This window comes from Felis catus, chromosome A3 (genome assembly GCF_018350175.1).
Source record: "Felis catus isolate Fca126 chromosome A3, F.catus_Fca126_mat1.0, whole genome shotgun sequence".
Lineage (NCBI taxonomy): Eukaryota > Metazoa > Chordata > Mammalia > Carnivora > Felidae > Felis > Felis catus.
The window spans coordinates 74,497,256-74,520,429 of NC_058370.1; the positions used below are offsets into that span (position 1 = coordinate 74,497,256).

At 39.1% G+C, this 23,174-nt stretch overlaps 1 protein-coding gene across 2 annotated transcripts in view; it reads right to left on the reverse strand.

The window, feature by feature from the left end:
* The window catches only part of EFEMP1 (EGF containing fibulin extracellular matrix protein 1), a 59,686-nt gene extending 59,368 nt beyond the window's left edge, over window positions 1-318 (reverse strand). Inside the window, exon 1 of one of the 2 annotated variants that reach the window (XM_006930109.4) lies at window positions 100-318. The gene's annotated coding sequence lies outside the window, so the exon portion shown is untranslated. The remainder of the gene's footprint in view (window positions 1-99) is intronic. The other variant, XM_003984015.5, reaches the window with a different exon arrangement.
* Between the last annotated feature and the right edge of the window lie 22,856 nt (window positions 319-23,174).

The following is a 23,174-nucleotide window of genomic DNA, read 5'->3' on the forward strand; positions in this document are numbered from 1 at the left end:
GTCTGGGACAGTTCTCGGGTACCCCTGCACCCCTGAGGTCACCCCACTTATTTCCCTTAGCGCTGCCCGGCGGGCACCGGGTGCACCGGGGGCTCCTACCTGTGCGGCCGCGCTGCGCTCCGGGCCTGGGCAGCAGGGGGAGAGCGCAGGGGAGGGCAGCCCGGTGGGTCTGAACTGGCGAGGTCTGGCAGAGGCAGCGGCGGCAGGAGGAGGAGGAGGAGAAAGGGAGGGAAAGGGGGAGGGCGAAGGGGGGCGGAGGAGAGAGCGGAGGGAGGTGCAAGAGCTGAGCCCAGCACTGCAGGCCGGGCGGGAGAGCGTGCTGCGCTTCTCGGTCCGCGCCCCCTCCTCTTAGCGCACTCTGCGTCCGCGCCTGCCCTCTCCTGTCAGCCCCCACCCCAGTTCCCAGACACCCGGAATCCCAGGCCGAAGATGGCACGTTTGGCGTGTGAGGTCTTGGGTTTGAATCAGCCTTGGTGATGCTCCAGCCTTCCGGACAGTATCTTGTGCCCTTTAGAGGGGAAACATCTCTCCCAGAGAGCTGCTGAGGGTCCTGAGTAACTGCTTAATCTTTTTTTTTTTTTTTTTCCTTTCCTCCCCAGTAAGTGACTCCTAGGACAGTAAATTAACCCATTCATTGAACTGGTTCTTTTGCCTTTTCTCTCAAATGCTTTTTTTTTTTTTTTTTTTTTTTTTTTTTGCGCGTGGGGGAGGGTCTGCTTCCTCAAATGTAGAAAAAAGAGAATCCATTCATTCCACAAATATCGTTGACCTACTATGTGCCATGGTTGGCAATGGGCCAGGTATAACACACACTAACAAAACTGTGTAGCCAGCTTTGATTTTGGTCTCACACACCTCCTCTTTTTATGGGCCCTTTTTCTTATTCACTGCTTCTCTTTTCTGCACTGGTTCACTTGCAGGAGTCCCCAGGATGGGTCATTCAAAGTTGGGCATTTCACTTTCACCTTTCATACTAATGGTGGAATTTCGGGAATCTGGAGAGCAAAAAAATTTTTTTCTGGCTTCTTCAAATCATACCACACAGATTGCTGTTATCTCTGAAGGCTCCAACTCTACAGTCAGATTAATAGTTTGCTTCCAAGGCGGTCATGTCTTCTAAGAAGGAAACGGCCAACTACAACTTCATGAATGAGACAATGTGCAAACTGAAGATACTAAGGACCTTGACACTGAGCAGGAGAGAGAGGGTGGGAGAGAGAGGATCTGCTCCCTTTCCTGCTGGCCACAGGGGAGAAGGTGGTAGACAGTGCCAGAGTGAGAGGCTGTTGGGTAGAGGCCTCACTCCTTATCTCTGGGATATGCAGTGGGTTGCCCAGACCTTGCCAGATTGGTTACAAGACACACAACACTGGGCAAGATCAAAGGAGCTTCATGGCCCTGAACCTTACATAAGTATGTGGGGTTTTGCTAATAGTACTGAAAATTTTTACTATCAAATTCAAAAAGTTTGTTTTCTTAGTCATTAATGACCTCCAAACTTAAAAAACAAAACAAAAATTTGCCTTTGTTTAGTAAAAAAAGATCTACCCAGACATTTTCTTCTGTTATTATTATTTTTTAAAATTCTATCTATCCTCTGCTCTCTCCCCAGAAAAAGTGGGTTGAACCTCCCAAATTTCTGTCTCCAGCCTGGAACTCTTCCTGCCGGAATATCCAACTGCTGACATTGTTATCTTCATCTCACCTAGTGGGCATTTCAAACTTAGCAAGTCTGCTGGGTCTCACCCTCTCTCCCAGCCTGCTCTATCCACCTGTTTTACCATCCCAATTAATACTAATTTCCAGTTTGCTCAGGTCCAAGATCATGGGTCATCCTTGATTTCTCTTTTTCTCACACACCTTGTATTCAATTCTTTAGAAAATTCCCTTGGTTCTGTCTTCAAAATATATCCAGAATCAGACCACTTTTCATCACTTTTTTTCTTAACATCCTGGTCTGAGCATGCATCATCTTCCACCTGGATTATTATGACAGCCTCCTAATTGGTCTACCTGGAGTTTTTTTTTTTTCCCTCAGCAGAAGTTCATATAAACGGATCCTAGAATATGTACTCTTTTGTGTCTGGCTTCCTTCACTTAGCATGCTTTTGAGATGCATCCAGATGTTCATTCCTTTTTATTGCTGCATGGTATTCTAGTGTGTGGCTATACCCTGACTTGTTTATCTGTTCACTTGTTGCTAGATTTTGGGTTGTTTATGAATAAAGCTGTCATGGACACTCATGCAGACATTTTTTGTGTGGCCATATGTTTTCCTTTCTTTAAGGTATTTAGGAGAGGAATTACTAGGTTATATGCTAAAATATGTTTAACTTTAAAAGCAAGTGCCAAACTTGTCCCACTTCAAATGAATAAAAACTAGAAGGAAGTATTTCCTTTTCATAGTTAGGGGAAAGGCCTTCAAAGCTCACAGTGGACGGGAACAATGGAGCCCTTTGCCTGAGTTGCCAATGACAGCCATGTTATCTCCTGGAGGCAAGCCAGCCTGTCCACGAAGGTGGTACATGATGTGGGTGGCCAACCACGAACAGAACCTAGATACTTTATGGATTCTTCATAGGGTTGACTGATCTTAGGACCCATGATACTTTTAGGGATTCTCCACAATGTTTTATTTTCTTATGAAGTCAGAGGAAAAAATAAATGTCATACAGCCGGGATTAATTTGTCTTAATTCTATTGCAGTCATGAACTATAATTTTTTTTTTTTTTAATGGAGGAAGGGGCCCATAAAGGCAAAAGTGCCCAGGGACCATGAAAGTCATAATGTGGCCCTGATTGTTGCACTTCCAAATCAGCCATACGTGGACTCTGTTCTACCTCTGCACTCCAGTTTTGTGAGGTAATATATTTTCTTATGATTCAAGCCAGTCTCAGTCAGGTGTTCAATTACTTGCGGCAGAAAATATACTCACTTGCAGCGTGACAAAGCCTCCTACCCTGGGAGCTCAGGCCCTCGTGATGTCCCCTGCTTGCATCCTGCACTCCAGAGTGACAGCCTGCGAGTGTTTCTTGGGAGAGGCTGTTGGGAGAGATTCCCAGGCTTTCTGTCCTTGGGCAAGCTGAGTGTTCAAGCCACTTCTGCTTGGATCAGCTTCTGAATTCCTCCCCACCACCCACTGGCATTTTTGTGTGTGTGTATGATTTTTAAAGATTTAAGATCTGAATTCTCCCTTTAATTCAAGAAGGTAACTCTGGCTTCTCTTCATGTGATTTGAAAAGTGATTAGTGACTAACTTTTATAAGGGAGCCTTCTGCTTCCTAGTTTACCAACTATTACACTATATGTATTGCAAAGAAAAATTTATATTGTATTTTAATATTTCCCTTTTAAAAAATTTCCTAAAAATAATTAGAAGTATCGAGGACTCACAGGCTCTTTTGTTAACTGAGTCATGGAGTCAACCAATCCTGTGGTTGAAACCTGATTAAGAATATTCACTGGTGGGGTGCCTGGGTGGCTCAGTCCATTAAGCATCTGACTCTTGGTTTTGGCTCAGGTCATGGTCTGATAGTTTGTGAGTTCAAGCCCCACATTGGGCTCTGTGCTGACAGAGCAGAGCCTGCTTAGAATTCTCTCTCTCTCCCCCTCTCTCTCTGCCCCTCCTCTGCTTGTGCTGTCTCTCTCTCTCTCAAAATAAATAAATAAACTTAAAAAAAAGAATATTCACTGGTGTGTGGGCAATTGGAGAATGAAATGTATTAAAAATAATGAATTCAGGAGGAAGGTAATAAAAATGAAACAATTACATAGGGATTAATAGCAGGGTGCTCAATTCACCCCAGTTTGTCCAGGGCTTATCCACTTTCTGCACTGAAAGTTCTGTGTCTTGGGAGAGTCTCCAGTTCTAGACAAATTTAAAGGTTTGTGTAGTGGAAAGAAAGTAGGACAAGTAGCCAGGACTTCCTGCCTGAACTTTGCTATGCTCTAGCTGGGTTACCATGGCATCACTTTGAATCAGTTCTACACAAATGTTGACCAGGGTAACAACATTTGTAACTGCAGTTATTATATTATACCTTACCTGTATCTGTCACCTTGTTTTTGCCAGCTCCTTTTCTTCTGGTAATAATATCTTGATTTTCCCTTGGATACCAACTCTTACAGTGATAGGCCATAACCAGGCCTTCCCGTAGAATGCCACTAAGTATACATAAAGGGAAAATTCGTAGGCCCTAAAAATAAGGGGAAATGGTCCAATGCCAGCACAAAAAGAATGTCAAGGCCCAGAACATGGTTATTGGGTCTGGTGATGTGGCACAATTATTGTCTTAAGTTATTTCCACGTGCTGATAAGACTGAAGATATAAAGAATGCAGGCCCATAATTTCATGTTCCTCTGCCTGGAAAGAGCCCATTCTGCAAGGACTGTCAATGCTTCTAGGCTTTAGGCCGGCCTCTATGAGCTACAAGGCAGGCAGGGCACTGGGGCATCCTCCAGGAGCCCTTATTTTATTGCTTCCTCTGCTGGCTGATTCTTTCTATCTTTGAATCCAGACACCATGATTTAGTTCTGAACATTTCCAATCTGTGTTATTTGCATGGAGCTTATGTGACCCAGGCTCTGCCAGTCATAATATCAAGTCTCCTATATCCAAAGTAATTGGGTCAGAAATGATAGATACACCCTAAGACAACCCCACTGAAGACTAGGATTCCAGAGAGTCTGGGTTCAAGTCCTGACTGTGCCATTCACTGGTTGTGTGAACCTGGGAAAGTTCCTTAACCTCTCTGGGCCTCAGTTTCCTCATATGGAAAATGGGGATAGTGATAATTCCTATCTTATAGAGTTTTTATGGTATTAAATAAGAGAATGCACATAAAGCCCTTTGTACAGTTCCTTACACATAGCTATTGCTGCTGTTGTTATTAATCACAAGGACCTATCACTCATGGGTCTGTGCTGTAAGCTTAGTAAATCAGATTCATTGTATAATAGGATAAAAGAAGTTACTAAGGTTGAAAATTGTCTTCATATTTTCATTTGTAACTATTCGTAGTGCAGAGGATATTTAGAAGAAGCAGGGTCTGGACACTTAGTCCCCTGCAGTTTTATGACTGGGTCATGGAAATGTGTGGCCCCATACTGAGCAACATCCTGAGATGACAGTATTTTTGGAATAAGTGGCTCTGAGATACCTAATATTCTGAATTTCAAATGGCTTATAAAATTATACTTCCTTACTGATAATAAATAGTAATAGCTAACACTTATGTACCATTTACACTGTGTCAGGACTATAGTAAGCAGTTCATATGTGTTAACTCAATAGTACTATTACTATGCCTATTTTATTAAAAAGGAAATTGAGGCACAGAGTAGTTTAGTAACTTGCCCTCATCGTACAGCTAGTGAGCAGCAGTGTGGGGGTTCAAAAGTAGGCTGTCTGGTATCAAAACCCCTGCTCTAAATTCTCCTTTATGTCACTTACTCCCCGCCATCAACTGAATCTAGGTTTGTAGGGACAGAATAGGGTCATGAATGATTTCTTCAATGTAATGCAACTCCAGAGATTCAAACTGGATGAATAGATTGAGAAGACTGCACTTAGAGACTGCAATGAATTCACTTTGCTAAATTGCTATGAGCTCAAGGGAACCTGAGATTTCAAAGATTTGAAGATCTTGTTGGTGGGGAAAATATCATAATTTCAGAAGAGATTCGCAGATGTTGATGACCATGCATTGTACTTTAAGTTTCCATATGCTTTAGAATGTGTATCTGAATCAAAGATGTCCTCACAGTGTGGCTCAGTTCTAAGACTGACTGACTGAAAAGCATAGGCTAACTGTGCCCAGCAAGAACCCACAGTGAGTATCCCTGACATTCTAGAGACCAAGACATGAATTGTAGAATTTGCCTACAATTCCTGGCCATGTTGCCAAACCAGACAATAGTTGGGTCCAGTTTGTAAAAGTATATTCCCTTATGAAGCTGTTGAAGGAAAAGCCAACACTGGAGCCAGAATTGGCTGTAAAAGCCTCCGCCTTTCATAGAAAGAGTTCATTTGTAAGTACTAGGGTTCTTAGTGACATGATAAAAATTGATCACTGACTAATGATAGCCCTGTAACATACTCTTTCAAGAATAATGTTGATTAAATTATGCATTTTCTTGGGCTGCTTTCATATTGATGCTTAAAAATTCAATATTTTTGAATAGCTAAGTTTACCATTATTATCCGTGAAAATATTCTCATGGTGAATACACATATGGATTTCTGATATACTTGCCATTATTGAAACAAATCCTTGGAAGAGATAGCTTCTAATACTCTTTTTAGTTCTAAAATTCTTTGATTTTAGCTTGTCTTTTGGAGTCAGCATCAGGTCAAGAGAAAAGATGAATTTAAGTGGGCTTTCAGAAGATGTGAAGTCTTTTCTAATACACCTCCCCCCAACAGACACACATACACAAACCATTGTATACAGAAGATGATATGTATTTATTGAACTGATTGCTAAAATACCCCAAACATTAAGCCATGTGACTGGTGGCTTGCGCTTTAGAAGAGAACTCACTGAAATACATGAAGGTTGGATTGCAGCTCTGGCCTCGAAGAATATTGGCAAATTTGTATTTATGTGACATTAATTTGCCTCAAGTATGTCATTGGTGAGTTTTTTATTTTAGTGAATGCCAGATGTATTCTTCTTCAGAATGCATTTGGTGAAACTCTTTTCCTGAATGCCAAACTGACATGAGAAAACTTTCAGTCATCTGGAGCTTGTAAATTGTTCTGAAATTTTTGGAATTTTATTGAAGGCTTGATTTCATCACAGAGCAGAGGATACCTTGGATGAATAAAAAGCAAATCAATCAGAAATGATTGGAACCAGTAATTAAAATTTCCTTGGAGAGATAAAATGTATGATGTAAATCCACTGCCTTGCAAAAAAGATTGCTTTCTAACAAGTTATCAGATCTTACAGAGCAACTTCAGATGCTGACACAGATGTGAAACTTTATTTTGTTTTCCGCTCTAAGTTCTTCCCTCTCTTTTCAAACAGTTTTTCCGGAAACTTCATTTGGCTAATCGAGTCTGATGGGGTTTCAAGATGATTGCATATGGGGCATGGAATTAGAAATAGTACCTCCTGAAAATTAGTAATTTGATTTCAATATGTAATTTAAAGAAATGGGCCCTCACTCTCCCACTTTCGCCAGTTTGGAATCCTTACATAATATTTTGTGGGCTTTTAGAATTTCTATGTTCTACTTTCCAACTTGATTTTACCTTATGTGCATTATTTTTTCCCCTCACTCTGTGGGTTTTTATTAGAATAGAAAATTCTTCTTATCTGTCCTTTTGTGAAGACTTAATCTATCTTGATACTGACAGCAGATAACAAAATGGGTTTTAAAATCTCTTTGAAAATATTTAAATTAACTTTTTAGGAAGCAGTGGTTCAAACAAAATTGAAATGTTTTTGTTGAAATCTAGAACTTGAAAAATGTAATGATATTTTTATAACATTAATAATACTGATTTATGATTTTTCCCCTTAGTATGTCATATCCTATACAAATGGAACTGCTGAGACCAGAGCCTACATTGGGATGGATATTATTATTTTCTCCTTGCTCTTTGAGGAATTTTAAAGCATAAATTATTTTGGTTAACTATTATTAACTTCTTTCTTACTGTAGAATGTGGAAGGGCCAAAAAAAAAAAAAAAAACCAAACCCAAAAAACCTTTTGTACTTGGAATTTATAGTATGCTGCTAATGCAAAAAATATAAGGAATGACATATCTGACTTTTATTGTTGATTAAATAGGACAAATGTGGAAACTCTATCTAAGGTAAGAGGTTGAAAGTTTACATATCCACAAGGGAGATATCACAAGGATATTGCTTAGATTTAAGTGTGTGTGTGTGTGTGTGTGTGTGTGTGTGTGTGTGTGTGTGTTTTAAATAACTGTTCAAGCAGATGCTTCAAAATGTAGTTGATTTTTAAAAGGACCAAGAGATATAAAACACTCAAGTTTGTTCAACTCAGTTGGAAGAATGGCAAAATCAGAAAAGACTTTACAATCTGATTTAAGATAGATGAATTCCTTTTATGGTAAAAAGGAAATAGAGGAAAAGGGGGTCTTTGCAATCATCTGCTCCAACTCCCTCATGACACTTGGAACCTAAATAACTTGTCCAAGTTCACCCTAGTTAGTGGCAGAGCCAAGGACTAGAACCAGGTGTCTTGATTCCCCGACTTGGGAGCATTCCACCTCCCTGCCCTCTTTACCTACAGCCTTCTTTGGGGCCCCTGGGTGGCTCATTGGTTAAGTGTCCAACTTCAGCTCAGGTCGTGATTTCATCGTTTGTGGGTTCAAGCCTCACTTCGGGCTCTGTGCTGACAGTTTGGAGCCTGGAGCCTGCTTTGGATTCTTTGTCTCCCTCTCGCTCTGCTCCTTCCCAGCTTGCACTCTGTCTCTGTCTCTCTCAAAAATAAAAATAAACATTAAAAAATATGTACAGCCTCCTTTGTCTGTTTGACAATCTTCATTATCATCCATTCATACAACACAAATTGAGTGTTTGACTGAGGTGTATTTCTAGAACTGTTGGGTGGCGCTGACACATAGAGAATGAAATGAGTGTTATCTCTCTTTTCTGCCAAGCTGTGATCTTGAAGGCAGGGATTATGTTTGTCCACTTCTTTCCCATTCCACATTGCAAATATATTCTCTATGCAGAATGCACTCTGCCTCAGGAAATTTCTCCACTTGTCCCTACCTTGTGAATCCTCTTGTCTCTTTTGATTTCTGTTCCACTGTCTCCTACTAGGAGTCCTCCTCTCTAGTACCCCTTTAGGACTGACAATTCACTTGGTCAGCCTGAATTTGATTTTTGTATATCTCTTAGAAATGACCTTTTATATTCTTTCTGCTTAACACTATGCTCTGCAGACCTTGGGCAAGTGATCCACATCTCTGCCCCTACTGCAAACTTCTGGGGCACTGCACCCAGCCCAACCTACTGCCCATGCCCCACTTGTCTGGGACCTGAAATTATCTTATCTTTGGGACCTCAAATTGTCTTATCTTTGTATTGCTGAGGAAATGAAGATAGCCTGGCACATGGTAGATACTTAATAGAGTTTGTGGAATTAACAGTGAAGACACGTCATAGTGTCATCTTTGTCCTCATCCTTTTCATCTTTCTATTGAACATTTAGCTTGGAGAGATGATGTTAAGCACTGTGTGTGGTGTGAAATGGCCCGTGGTTCAATTGATCCCACTCAGATACATATAATAAAACCTACTCTTAATCTTGAACCTCCAGATGTTTGGTTTTAAATACTTAGAGAATTCTATAAATAACTTGGTTATTTCTCTCCCTCTCCGAGTATTGTTAAGACTTAGTTTGGATAGAATTTTGTGCTATAGTAAGGGATTATTTTCTCTTCCCTGTCTAATCAGTAAAGATTTTGCTATAAACACATGCTGAATGTCTATCACTTAGTTTTCTTTTAAACACTTTCAGAAATTCTGGGTTGGAGCTAACTAACAACTAGCAATTAAAAAATAATGTGTGAATCAGGGGCACCTGGGTGATTCGGTTGGTTGGGCACAGGCTCTGATTTTGGTTCAGGTCATGACCTCACAGTTTGTGGGATCAAGGCCCATGTAGGGCTCCACTGACAGCTTAGGGCCTGCTTGCGGTTCTCCCTCTCTTTCTCTGCCCTTTCTCCACTTCCCCACTTGCACATGCGTGCAAAATAAATAAAATGAATCAACATTTAAAAAAAATAAAATGTTTCAAAATAAACATTTTAAAAAATAAAAATAAATAAAATATAAAATAATGTGTGAATCAGCTATATCTTAGAAAAAATAAACATTTTTCTTCTGCAGAAGTATATGAAAGGAGAGAACAATGAATTTAGCAATTGCAATTTGATTAGAAGCTTCTTTTTCAGTGATTTGCTAACATTTAAAAATGAATTTATTATGTTTCTAAGCATTTTATAATTTTCTTCTTCCTAATGACTGTTTTAAATAATAGTATTTTTTTTTCTGGTTATAAAAGTAATATATGCTCAATGTACGCATTTTACAAAATATAGGAAAATATGAAGCTATAAAATCATCCATTATCCATCCGTAAACAACTTAAATATTATCTAAAAGAAGGGCGCCCGGTGGCTCAGTAGCTTAAATGTCTGTTTTCTGTTCAGGTCATGATCTCGTGGTTTATGGGTTTGAACCCTGCGTTGGGCTCTGTGCTGACAGCTCAGAGCCTGAAGCCTGCTTAGGATTCTGTGTGTCCCTCTCTCTCTGCCCCTGCCCCACTGGTGCTCTGTTTCCCTCTCTCTCAAAACTAAAACATTTTTAAATAATTAAGAAAATAGTATCTAAAAGAGAACCAGTTAACATTTTGTTGTATTTCTTTCCATATTTGTTTATATATATATATATATGTATATATACACATATTCAGTCTTCCTTGATTTCTCTCTCCTTACACATTTGTTAAGTATATGTGCAAATATAGACAATGGTGTTATTTTGAAGCATTATACATTATACACGTGTACAAATGTTGTTTATTGTTTTTCCTTTATCAACATTATATTTATTTTTAAAACATTAGTTTTAATATTTATTTAGTTTTGAGAGGAGAGAGACAGAGTGTGAGTGAGGGAGAGGCAGAGAGAGGGAGAAACACAGAATTTGAAGCAGGCTTCAGACCCTGAGCTGTCAACACAGAGTCTGACGCAGAGCTCCAACTCACGATCCATGAGATCATGACCTGAGCAGAAGTCGGATGCTTAACCGACTGAGCCACCCAGACACTCCTCAACATTACATTTAGAACATTTCTTCATATTTTGTAATGTTTTGTAAAGCTTTTCTCTTATTTTCTCTATGAGCAATCTCTAGACCTAGGTTCTGGTCATTACTGAATTGTACAACCATTAATTCCTGGATAATAATCATGCTCCACTTTCATAGATTGAAAATCTGGCTTTCATGGGAAATTTTCCCTTCCATTTTATGACACAGAGTGGGTTAAATACTTACTTTTCTACACTACAACAGCACCACGTGTATTTCCCTTTTCATTATACTGACCTACAGTCTATGATTGCCCTGTGCATATATGTCTGCGTGTCTGTGTCCCCTGTGGGAATAAAATCTCCTTGAAGGGTCAGGTTGTTTTAATTTTGATATTCTCAGCACTCAGCAGTGTGGCTCCAGTTGGTGCTCCATATATGCTTATTAAATAAAAATGAAGAAATGGAGGCACAGAGACATTAAATGATCCCAGTGAGCAGAATTAGTCTAGGTCTCTTTGCTAGAGGGCAGGGCTGATCGCCCTAGTTTCTTTGCTACTGAAGTTACTGCAAACCACAGCGGCCTGCACTGAGAATAATAAGTTGTTTTGTGGCCTTTGTATCTGTTTGTTACTGCAGGACCTTTAGTTCTAAAGTCTTTTCTTCTGGGCAGGTCAGGCCTGGGAGTGGTGGTACCACATGGGCTCATGAATGTGTCCTTCTCACTTCTGCTGAGAGCTAAGGGCTGCTGAGCCTGCCATTTTGCAGGAGTAGCTCTCCTGGGGATGTAGTCTAAGGCATTATACTGGGCACTGAAGCTCCCATGTTTGGATTGGAGCCTTTAAGGTTTCCAAAGTGAACTGTTTTCTGGGACCTCCAATGCTCTGACACTGCCCTGGACCCATGGTAAATAAGGGAAATGTCTTTTACTTCCTCTTAAGCTACATTTTATCACATGTGTACCCAAGTGGCATTTCATTGGACATCAATATTTATACACTCAATAGCAGAAACAGTTTCTTGAGTCTAGGAATCAATGTGGGAGGCTTTGGCCAATGGGACAAATCTCAGTAATGACATGATACTCAAGACATGCTGCTACCCTCCTGTCTTCCTCCCCAGCAACTGTGTCTTTGCTATTGAGTCAAACTGGGTTTTCTCCAGAAGACTCCTCAGTCTCCCAGTGCAAATCATCTTCCAGCAGGCCCACCCCACCAGTTTACCAGACAAACTCATATGTCTGGATTTCAGTGGAGAACATGACATAAGTATCTCTATATCAAATTACACTTCAGTCTGCAAAGGTGATCTGTAGGTTGACAGAAGATAATGAAGATAAAAAGGATTTTGAGCTTCCAGCACAGAGTGAAGAACCTTTGAACATTTGCTAATTCTAGAATTCCTTTTGGATTTTTCTTGACAGTTTTGCTATTCTTGCTACATGCTGGCTCTTACTGGTATGCCTAATTGCTATTACTGTTCTTCTCTTCCGCATAGTATCTGCTATATGTCTTTCTTCCCCAGCACCTTTTAGCCCTTCATTTGTTTTTCTACTAACTGCTTAAGAAAGCCAGATTTCTTAAACCAACATCATTGTATTGACATGAAATAGGTAACAACTGGGTCACAAAAAATAAGGGTATACTTGTCCCTTTCACTTTTATTCCTTTTTCTATAAAGAGCTTTGAAACTTGAGTTGAGCAAGTTAAGAATTAGTTTAAATAAAATAAAACATTTCAGAGTTATATAAAATGATCTGTCTTCTAAATTTCGGCCTGAGAATCATTTTTTAGACCTTTCTCGTTTTTCATATTTTCATATTTATCAAAATTCTGCAACATTAAATAGGAACTAAATCTTTAATCCTTTGACCTCCCATGCCATTCTTGTTCCTTTATGATTATACTTCAGAGCTAGAGCTTAAATTTTACTCTGTTATTGATGAAGAAATTTACACGTACACACGTACACACACACACTCACACACGCACACATTTAACAGCAGAGCTGGGTCTGGGATTTCTGTTTTCTTGATTCTTATTCTATATAATATTCATCTCTTCATTCATTCTTAAGGGCTTTTTGAGTGGTTGCTATACTCCAGGACCTGGGCTTGGTTTCAGGGATACAAAAAAGAAAGTCCAGACTGTGGCCCATTCTAATTTGGATGAGGGGAGACAGATAATGCTTAATCCTTTCTTAAAGAATCAAAGATATTTTTTGAGACACACAATACATGTTTATAAGGTAGTTATCCAGGTCTGAGAAGTAGTTTATAATAACAAAGTAAAATTATAAATGCATTGGGGCTAAGACTTAAGAGATTCAGATTTTTTTTTCAGTAAAAAGCTGCTGTCAAACAGAGTACAACTGAATCTAAGTGCTACAGGGTGGAGGCTGTTTCTGTCTGTCTGATTCTGTGTCAATGCTTGCCATGGAATAGGTTCTCAACAAAAATGTTTTGGATGAATTATTGAATGAATAGTTAGTTTTTTCCTGGAAGCTGTAACTTAGTTGAAGAATCTCACAGAACATTATGAGGATATTATCAAGAATATGGCTTCCTTCTTTCCACCTTCTGCTAAAGAGTGATTGGCTTCAACAAATGTTTATCAGTTTCCTTTTCAACTCTGTTTTGCTACTATTTAAAACAATTTTTTAATGTTTATTTATTTTTGAGAGAGAGAGAGAGACAGCACAAGTAGGGGAAGGGGCAGAGAGAGAGAGGGACACAGAATCCAAAGCAGGCTCCAGGTTCTGAGCTGTCAGCACAGAGCCCTATGCAGGGCTCGAACCCATGAACTATGAGATCATGACCTGAGCCGAAGTTGGACACTTAACTGACTGAGTCACCCAGGTGCCCCTGCTACTATTTTTTTAAATATTGAAAAACCTGAAGAGACTGCTTGTTTGACAGACCTTAGAAATACAGTAGAGTTAATTTGAATATGTCTTAGTCCTTCCAACTAGTTCTCTTAAAGTACAAATTTGTAGAAGTGAAGGTTTAGGTCCTTTTTTTTCAATTTCCTATTTTGTTTGGACAACAGTGAGATTTTAAAGCACCCAAACTCAAAACTCCTTTCCAAATGGAAATGAATGTGTATTTCCGTTATTTATAAGTGGTAATGCTTTAAGTTTGACTAGCTTCTAATCTGTGGAAATAATGTTTATGTGAGGAAACTCCTAGTCATGTATTTAAACCTGATCAACAGACTATGTACAAAGTACCCAGTACTATGTCCTAAGCATGGGTTTACCACCATACCTCTAAGGATATTATAGTCTGGAGGAGTGTGAAACACCTAAGCAGGCAATTATAACACAATGTGTTAGGGCAGCACAGAGAGGTCAAGAAAGAGGCAACTAATCCCTCCTTGGGAGGTCATGGAAAGCTTTTCTTTGGAAGGAGAGACATCTAAGGGGAGTTCTGGAGAATAAATTGGGTTAGCCAGGGCAAGGGAGGAAACAGCCCTTGACAAAGACTCAGAGAGCCTCCAGAGAAGCAGTAAGCAGTAAATTATAACCAGGGTAGAGAGAACAAAGAGGGGAGTTGGGGCTGGAGAGATAAATTAGGGCTAGATTATGAGGCCTTTGTTTGCCAGGCTAGGCAATCTGGACTACATGGTCCTATGTAAGTGGGTTTCAAGTATATTTGTCGTGAATTGGTAAATGTTAACTGGATTTAGAAATAGAGGTTATATTTGACTTTGAAGAGAGCAATTAATGGGAGGGGTGGGAGTGGAAAGCAGAATGTAGCAGGTTGAAGAATGGATAAAAAATGATGCTATAGAGACGGTAGTTGCTGTCAAGGAGTTAATTCAATTTATGAAAGAGTTAAACTTTGTAAGTCATTAAATGTATGGAGTTAGTATGGAACTTTAGGTTGGCTATAATAAGAGAGGATAGTATTACTATTATATATCTCTCTTGATATGTGTTAATTTTATTTTTCAAGAGTACCATGAAGAAAGTAATGTTAGGTGATAAAAATGTTTCCACCAAAAAGAAGTCTTCATGATCAAGGTTAATGCCTTCTACTTAAGAATTATGGTGCATATGAGGGGCACCTGGGTGGCTCAGTCGGTTGAGCGTCTGACTTTGGCTCAGGTCATGATCTCTTCGTCTGTGAGTTTGAGCCCTGCATCTGGCTCTGTGATGACAGCTCAGAGCCTGGAGCCTGCTGCGGATTCTGTGCCTCTCTCTGCCCCTCTCCCACTCATGCTCTGTCTCTCTCTCTCTCTCTCTCTCTCTCTCTGTCAAAAATAAATAAACATTAAAAAGAATTATGGTACATATGAGATCTGAGAAGTTTCTACAAAGTTTCATTTCATTGTGACTAATTGAGAGAACTTAAAGTAGATTATATTGTGTGTGGAATCTAATTTTAAAAAACTGAGCTTGGGGCGCCTGGGTGGCGCAGTCGGTTGGGCGTCCGACTTCAGCCAGGTCACGATCTCGCGGTCTGTGAGTTCGAGCCCCGCGTCAGGCTCTGGGCTGATGGCTCGGAGCCTGGAGCCTGTTTCCGATTCTGTGTCTCCCTCTCTCTCTGCCCCTCCCCCCATTCATGCTCTGTCTCTCTCTGTCCCAAAAATAAATAAACGTTGAAAAAAAAAATTAAAAAAAACTGAGCTCATGGAAACAGGGAAAAGATTGGTAGTTTTCAGAGGCAGGGGGTAGGAGGTGAGTACAATGAGTGAAGGTAGTCAAAAGGTTCAAACATCCAGTTAAAATAAATAAGACATGAGGACATAATGTACAGCACGTTGACTATAGTTAATAGTACTATCCTGCATATTTTAAAGTTGCTAAGAGGATAGATCTTAAAAGTTCTCATTACAAGAAAAAAAATTTGTAACTAAAATTTTCATAAGTCTAAAATGGTGATGGATAGACTTATTGTGGTTATCCTTTAGCAATATATACAAATATCGAGCCATTATGTTGTACATATAAAACTAATAGAATCTCAGAAATTTTAAAGTAGTTCCTGCTATAAATAAAGCAGTTAACAAGAATTTAATTTTTGGAAGTAATTTTTCATTTCATACAATAATTCTTGACATTATAAAAACACTGGTTGTAGAATTTCCTGGGCTATTTTCTACATGTAATATTATTTTTTTATAAGAATACTCTATTCAAAATATCATACAAAGCAGTCCACCTGTCCTGTTAAGTACCATGCTGCCTACCTTCCAATAAAATTTTTTTCGGGCTATCAGCATTAAAAATTAAGCCAAAGATGATACTTCTGTTGTTAAAACTACTATCAAGAGTGGATTTACCATGAAGTTAATGAAATTTCAGAGCCCCCTCACTTGCACAGCCACCTACCTAATTTTGTATATCTAATTTCTAAGGTCTTATACCTACACTTGTATTTTTAATTTCATATTCTTTTTCATAAAGAGGGCCCCCAGATTATATAAATTGCAAACCAACAAAAATCTGGGTCATCTTTGAGTTCTCTGTAATAGATAATCTCTAGAAAAAGAAACCCAGTACCAGAGACATCGCTACAAACATGAAACCTACAGACATCACAATGACTCTAAACCCGTATCTTTCTATAATAACTCTGAATGTAAATGGACTAAATGCACCAACCAAAAGACATAGGGTATCAAAATGGATAAAAAAACAAGACCCATCTATTTGCTGTCTACAAGAGACTCATTTTAGACCTGCGGACGCCTTCAGATTAAAAGTGAGGGGATGGAGAACTATTTATCATGCTACTGGAAGTCAAAAGAAAGCTGGAGTAGCCATACTTCTGTCAGACAAACTAGGCTTTAAATTAAAGGCTGTAACAAGAGATGAAGAAGGGCATTATATAATAATTACAGGGTCTATCCATCAAGAAGAACTAACAATTATAAATGTCTATGCGCCGAATACAGGAGCCCCCAAATATATAAAACAATTACAAACATAAGCAACCTTATTGACAAGAATGTGGTAATTGCGGGGAGTTTAACACCCCACTTACAACAATGGATGGATCATCTAGACACATGGTCAATAAAGAAACAAGGGCACTGAATGATATGTTGGATCAGATGGACTTGACAGATATATTTAGAACTCTGCATCCCAAAGCAACAGAATACGCTTTCTTCTCAAGTGCACATGGAACATTCTCCAAGATAGATCACATACTGGGTCACAAAATAGCCCTTCATAAGTACACAAGAATTGAGATCATACCATGCATACTTTCCGACAACAATGCTATGAAGCTTGAAATCAACCACAGGAAAAAGTCTGCAAAACCTCCAAAAGCATGGAGGTTAAAGAACACCCTACTAAAGAATGAATGGGTCAAACAGGCAATTAGAGAAGAAATTAAAAAATATATTGAAACAAACGAAAATGAAAATACAACAATCCAAACGCTTTGGGATGCAGCGAAGGCAGTCCTGAGAGGAAAATACATTGCAATCCAGGCCTATCTCAAGAAATAAGAAAAATTCCAAATACAAATGCTAACAGCACACCTAAAGGAAATAGAAGCAGAGCAGCAAAGACACCCTAAACCTAGCAGAAGAAGAGAAATAATAAAGATCAGAGCAGAAATAAACAATATAGAATCTAAAAAAACTGTAGAGCAGATCAATGAAACCAAGAGTTGTTTTTTTGAAAACATAAACAAAATTGATAACCCTCTAGCCAGGTTTCTCAAAAAGAAAAGGGAGATGACCCAAAGAGATAAAATCATGAATGAAAATGGAATTATTACAACAAATCCCTCAGAAATACAAGCAATTATCAGGGAATACTATGAAAAATTATATGCAAACAAACTGGACACCCTGGAGGGAATGGACAAATTCCTAAACACCCGCACACTTCCAAAACTCAAATAGGAGGAAATAGAAAGCTTGAACAGACCCATAACCAGTGAAGAAGTTGAAGCAGTTATCAAAAATCTCCCAACAAATAAGAGTCCAGGACCAGATGGCTTCCCTGGGGAGTTCTACCAGACATTTAAAGCAGAGATAATACCTATCCTTCTCAAGCTGTTCCAAAAAATAGAAAGGGAAGGAAAACTTCCAGACTCATTCTATGAAGCCAGTATTACTCTGATTCCTAAACCAGACAGAGACTCAGTAAAAAAAAGAGAACTACCGGTCAATATCCCTGATGAATATGGATGCAAAAATTCTCAATAAGATACTAGCAAATCGAATTCAACGGCATATAAAAAGAATTATTCACCATGATCAAGTGGGATTCATTCCTGGGATGCAGGGCTGGTTCAACATTCACAAATCAATCAACGTGATACATCACATTAACAAAAAAAAAAGAGAAGAACCATATGATCCTGTCAATTGATGCAGAAAAGGCCTTTGACAAAATCCAGCACCCTTTCTTAATAAAAACCCTTGAGAAAGTCGGGATAGAAGGAACATACTTAAAGATCATAAAAGCCATTTATGAAAACCCCACAGCTAACATCATCCTCAACGGGGAAAAACTGAGAGCTTTTTCCCTGAGAACACAACAGGGATGCCCACTCTCACTGCTGCTGTTTAACATAGCGCTGGAAGTTCTAGCATCAGCAATCAGACAACAAAAAGAAATCAAAGGCATCAAAATTGGCAAAGATGAAGTCAAGCTTTCGCTTTTCGCAGATTACATGATATTATACATGGAAAATCTGATAGACTCCACCAAAAGTCTGCTAGAACTGATACATGAATTCAGCAAAGTTGCAGGATACAAAATCAATGTACAGAAATCAGTTGCATTCTTATACACTAACAATGAAGCAACAGAAAGACAAAAAAGAAACTGATCCCATTCACAATTGCACCAAGAAGCATAAAATACCTAGGAATAAATCTCACTAAAGATGTAAAGGATCTGTATGCTGAAAACTATAGAAAGCTTATGAAGGAAATTGAAGAAGATTTAAAGAAATGGAAAGACACTCCCTGCTCATGGATTGGAAAAATAAATATTGTCAAAATGTCAATACTACCCAAAGCTATCTACACATTCAATGCAATCCCAATCAAAATTGCACCAGCATTCTTCTCGAAACTAGAACAAGCCATCCTAAAATTCATATGGAACCACAAAAGGCCCCGAATAGCCAAAGGAATTTTGAAGAAGAAGACCAAAGCAGGAGGCATCACAATCCCAGATTTTAGCCTCTACTACAAAGCTGTCATCATCAAGACAGCATGGTATTGGCACAAAAACAGACACATGGACCAATGGAATAGAATAGAAACCCCAGAACTAGACCCACAAATGTATGGCCAGCTAATCTTTGACAAAGCAGGAAAGAACATCCAATGGAAAAAAGACAGCCTCTTTAACAAATGGTGCTGGGAGAACTGGACAGCAACATGCAGAAGGTTGAAACTAGACCACTTTCTCACACCATTCACAAAAATAAACTCAAAATGGATAAAGGACCTGAATGTGAGACAGGAAACCATCAAAACCTTAGAGGAGAAACCAGGAAAAGACTTCTCTGACCTCAGCCGTAGCAATCTCTTACTCGACACATCCCCAAAGGCAAGGGAATTAAAAGCAAAAGTGAATTACTGGGATCTTATGAAGATAAAAAGCTTCTGCACAGCAAAGGAAACAACCAAGAAAACTAAAAGGCAACCAACGGAATGGGAAAAGATATTTGCAAATGACATATCGGACAAAGGGCCATTATCCAAAATCTATAAAGAGCTCACCAAACTCCACACCCAAAAAACAAATAACCCAGTGAAGAAATGGGCAGAAAACATGAATAGACACTTCTCTAAAGAAGACATCCAGATGGCCAACAGGCACATGAAAAGATGTTCAGCGTCGCTCCTTATCAGGGAAATACAAATCAAAACCACACTCAGATATCACCTCACGCCAGTCAGAGTGGCCAAAATGAACAAATCAGGAGACTATAGATGCTGGCGAGGATGTGGAGAAACGGGAACCCTCCTGCACTGTTGGAGGGAATGCAAATTGGTGCAGCCGCTCTGGAAAGCAGTGTGGAGGTTCCTCAAAAAATTAAAAATAGACCTACCCTATGACCCAGCAATAGCACTGCTAGGAATTTATCCAAGGGATACAGGACTACTGATGCTTAGGGGCACTAGTACCCCAATGTTCATAGCAGCACTCTCAACAATAGCCAAATTATGGAAAGAGCCTAAATGTCCATCAACTGATGAATGGATAAAGAAATTGTGGTTTATATACACAATGGAATACTACGTGGCAATGAGAAAAAATGAAATATGGCCTTTTGTAGCAATGTGGATGGAACTGGAGAGTGTGATGCTAAGTGAAATAAGCCATACAGAGAAAGACAGATACCATATGGTTTCACTCTTATGTGGATCCTGAGAAACTTAACAGGAACCCATGGGGGAGGGGAAGGAAAAAAAATAAAAATAAAATAAAAATAAAAAAAGAGGTTAGAGTGGGAGAGAGCCAAAGCATAAGAGACTGTTAAAAACTGAGAACAAACTGAGGGTTGATGGGGGGTGGGAGGGAGGAGTGGGTGGGTGATGGGTATTGAGGAGGGCACCTTTTGGGATGAGCACTGGGTGTTCTATGGAAACCAATTTGACAATAAATTTCATATATTAAAAAAAATACTAGCAAATCGAATCAATAGCATATAAAAAGAATTATCACCATGATCAAGTGGGATTCATTCCTGGGATGCACGGTGGGTTCAACATTCACAAATCAATCAACGTGATACATCACATTAATAAAAGAAAACATAAGAACTATATGATCCTGTCAATTGATGCAGAAAAAGCATTTGACAAAATTCAGCATTCTTTCTTAATAAAAACCTTCGAGAAAGTCGGGATAGAAGGAACATACTTAAAGATCATAAAATCCATTTATGAAAAGCCCACGGCTAACATCATCCTCAATGGGGAAAAACTGAGAGCCTTTTCCCTGAGATCAGGAACACGACAGGGATGTCCACTCTCACCGCTGTTGTTTGACATGGTGTTGGAAGTTCTAGCGTCAGCAATCAGACAACAAAAGGAAATCAAAGGCATCAAAATTGGCAAAGATGAAGTTAAGCTTTCACTTTTTGCAGATGACATGATATTATGTATGGAAAATCCAATAGACTCCACCAAAAGTCTGCTAGAACTGATACATGAATTCAGCAAAGTTGCAGGATACAAAATCAATGTACAGAAATCAGTTGCTTTCTTATACACTAATAATGAAGTAACAGACAAATAAAGAAACTGATCCCATTCACAATTGCACCAAGAAGCATGAAATACCTAGGAATAAATCTAACCGATGATGTAAAAGATCTGTATGCTGAAAACTATAGAAAGCTTATGAAGGAAATTGAAGAAGATGTAAAGAAATGGAAAAACATTCCGTGCTCAGGGGTTGGAAGAATAAATACTGTTAAACTGTCAATACTGCCCAAAGCTATCTACACATTCAATGCAATCCCAATCAAAATTGCACCAGCATTCTTCTCAAAGCTAGAACAAACAATCCTAAAATTCATATGGAACCACAAAAGGCCCCGAATAGCCAAAGGAATTTTGAAGAAGAAGACCAAAGCAGGAGGCATCACAATCCCAGATTTTAGCCTCTACTACAAAGCTGTCATCATCAAGACAGCATGGTATTAGAACAAAAACTGATTCATGGACCAATGGAATAGAATAGAAACCCCAGAACTAGACCCACAAACGTATGGCCAACTCATCTTTGACAAAGCAGGAAAGAACATCCAATGGAAAAAAGACAGCCTCTTTAACAAATGGTGCTGGGAGAACTGGACAGCAACATGCAGAAGAATGAAACTAGACTACTTTCTTACACCATTCACAAAAATAAACTCAAAATGGATAAAGGACCTGAATGTGAGACAGGAAACCATCAAAACCTTAGAGGAGAAACCAGGAAAAGACTTCTCTGACCTCAGCCGCAGCCATTTCTTACTTGACACATCCCCAAAGGCAAGGGAATTAAAAGCAAAAATGAACTATTGGGACCTCATGAAGATAAAAAGCTGCTGCACAGCAAGGGAAATAATCAACAAAACTAAAAGGCAACCAACGGAATGGAAAAGATATTTGCAAATGACATATCGGACAAAGGGCCATTATCCAAAATCTATAAAGAGCTCACCAAACTCCACACCTGAAAAACAAATAACCCAGTGAAGAAATGGGCAGAAAACATGAATAGACACTTCTCTAAAGAAGACATCCGGATGGCCAACAGGCACATGAAAAGATGCTCAACGTCACTCCTCATCAGGGAAATACAAATCAAACCACACTCAGATATCACCTCACGCCAGTCAGAGTGGCCAAAATGAATAAATCAGGAGACTATAGATGCTGGCGAGGATGTGGAGAAACGGGAACCCTCTTGCACTGTTGGTGGGAATGCAAACTGGTGCAGCCACTCTGGAAAACAGTGTGGAGGTTCCTCAAAAAATTAAAAATAGACCTACCCTATGACCCAGCAGTAGCACTGCTAGGAATTTATCCAAGGGATACAGGAGTACTGATGCATAGGGGCACTTGTACCCCAGTGTTTATAACAGCACTCTCAACAATAGCCAAATTATGGAAAGAGCCTAAATGTCCATCAACTGATGAATGGATAAAGAAAATGTGGTTTATATACACAATGGAGTACTATGTGGCAATGAGAAAGAACGAAATATGGCCTTTTGTAGCAATGTGGATGGAACTGGAAAGCGTTATGCTAAGTGAAATAAGCCATGCAGAGAAAGACAGATACCATATTTTTTCACTCCTATGTGGATCCTGAGAAACTTAACAGAAGACCATGGGGGAGGGGAAGGAAAAAAAAAGAGGTTAGAGTGGAAGAGAGCCAAAGCATAAAAGACTCCTAAAAACTGAGAACAAACTGAGGGTTGATGGGGGGTGGGAGGGAGGGAAGGGTAGGTGATGGGTATTGAAGAGGGCATCTTTTGGGATGAGCACTGGGTGTTGTATGGAAACAAATTTGACAGTAAATTTCATATATTAAAAAAAAAAAGAAAAAAAGAAAAAGAAACCCAATGTAAGTTTTTAAAGCTTCTAGTTTGAACAAGAAATTGGGAGATTAGGCTACTGAAGGGATAAACACTCACATTTAAATTTTAAACAAGTGTCAATGAGTAGAGAATATTCTTGGAAACCAACAAAGCAAAACATTTCTACAACTAAGTAATTTTATATTATCTTTGGGTGGCTTTGTTATCCAGTAAGAGGCCACAATTTTAGGACTCACTGTGAACTAGGTTTAAATTAATCTACACAGCAAGACTGGGAAGTAGGACCTATTTCTGTTTGCATTGCACAAAGATAAAACTGAGGCCTACACAGCTGAAACTGATCTG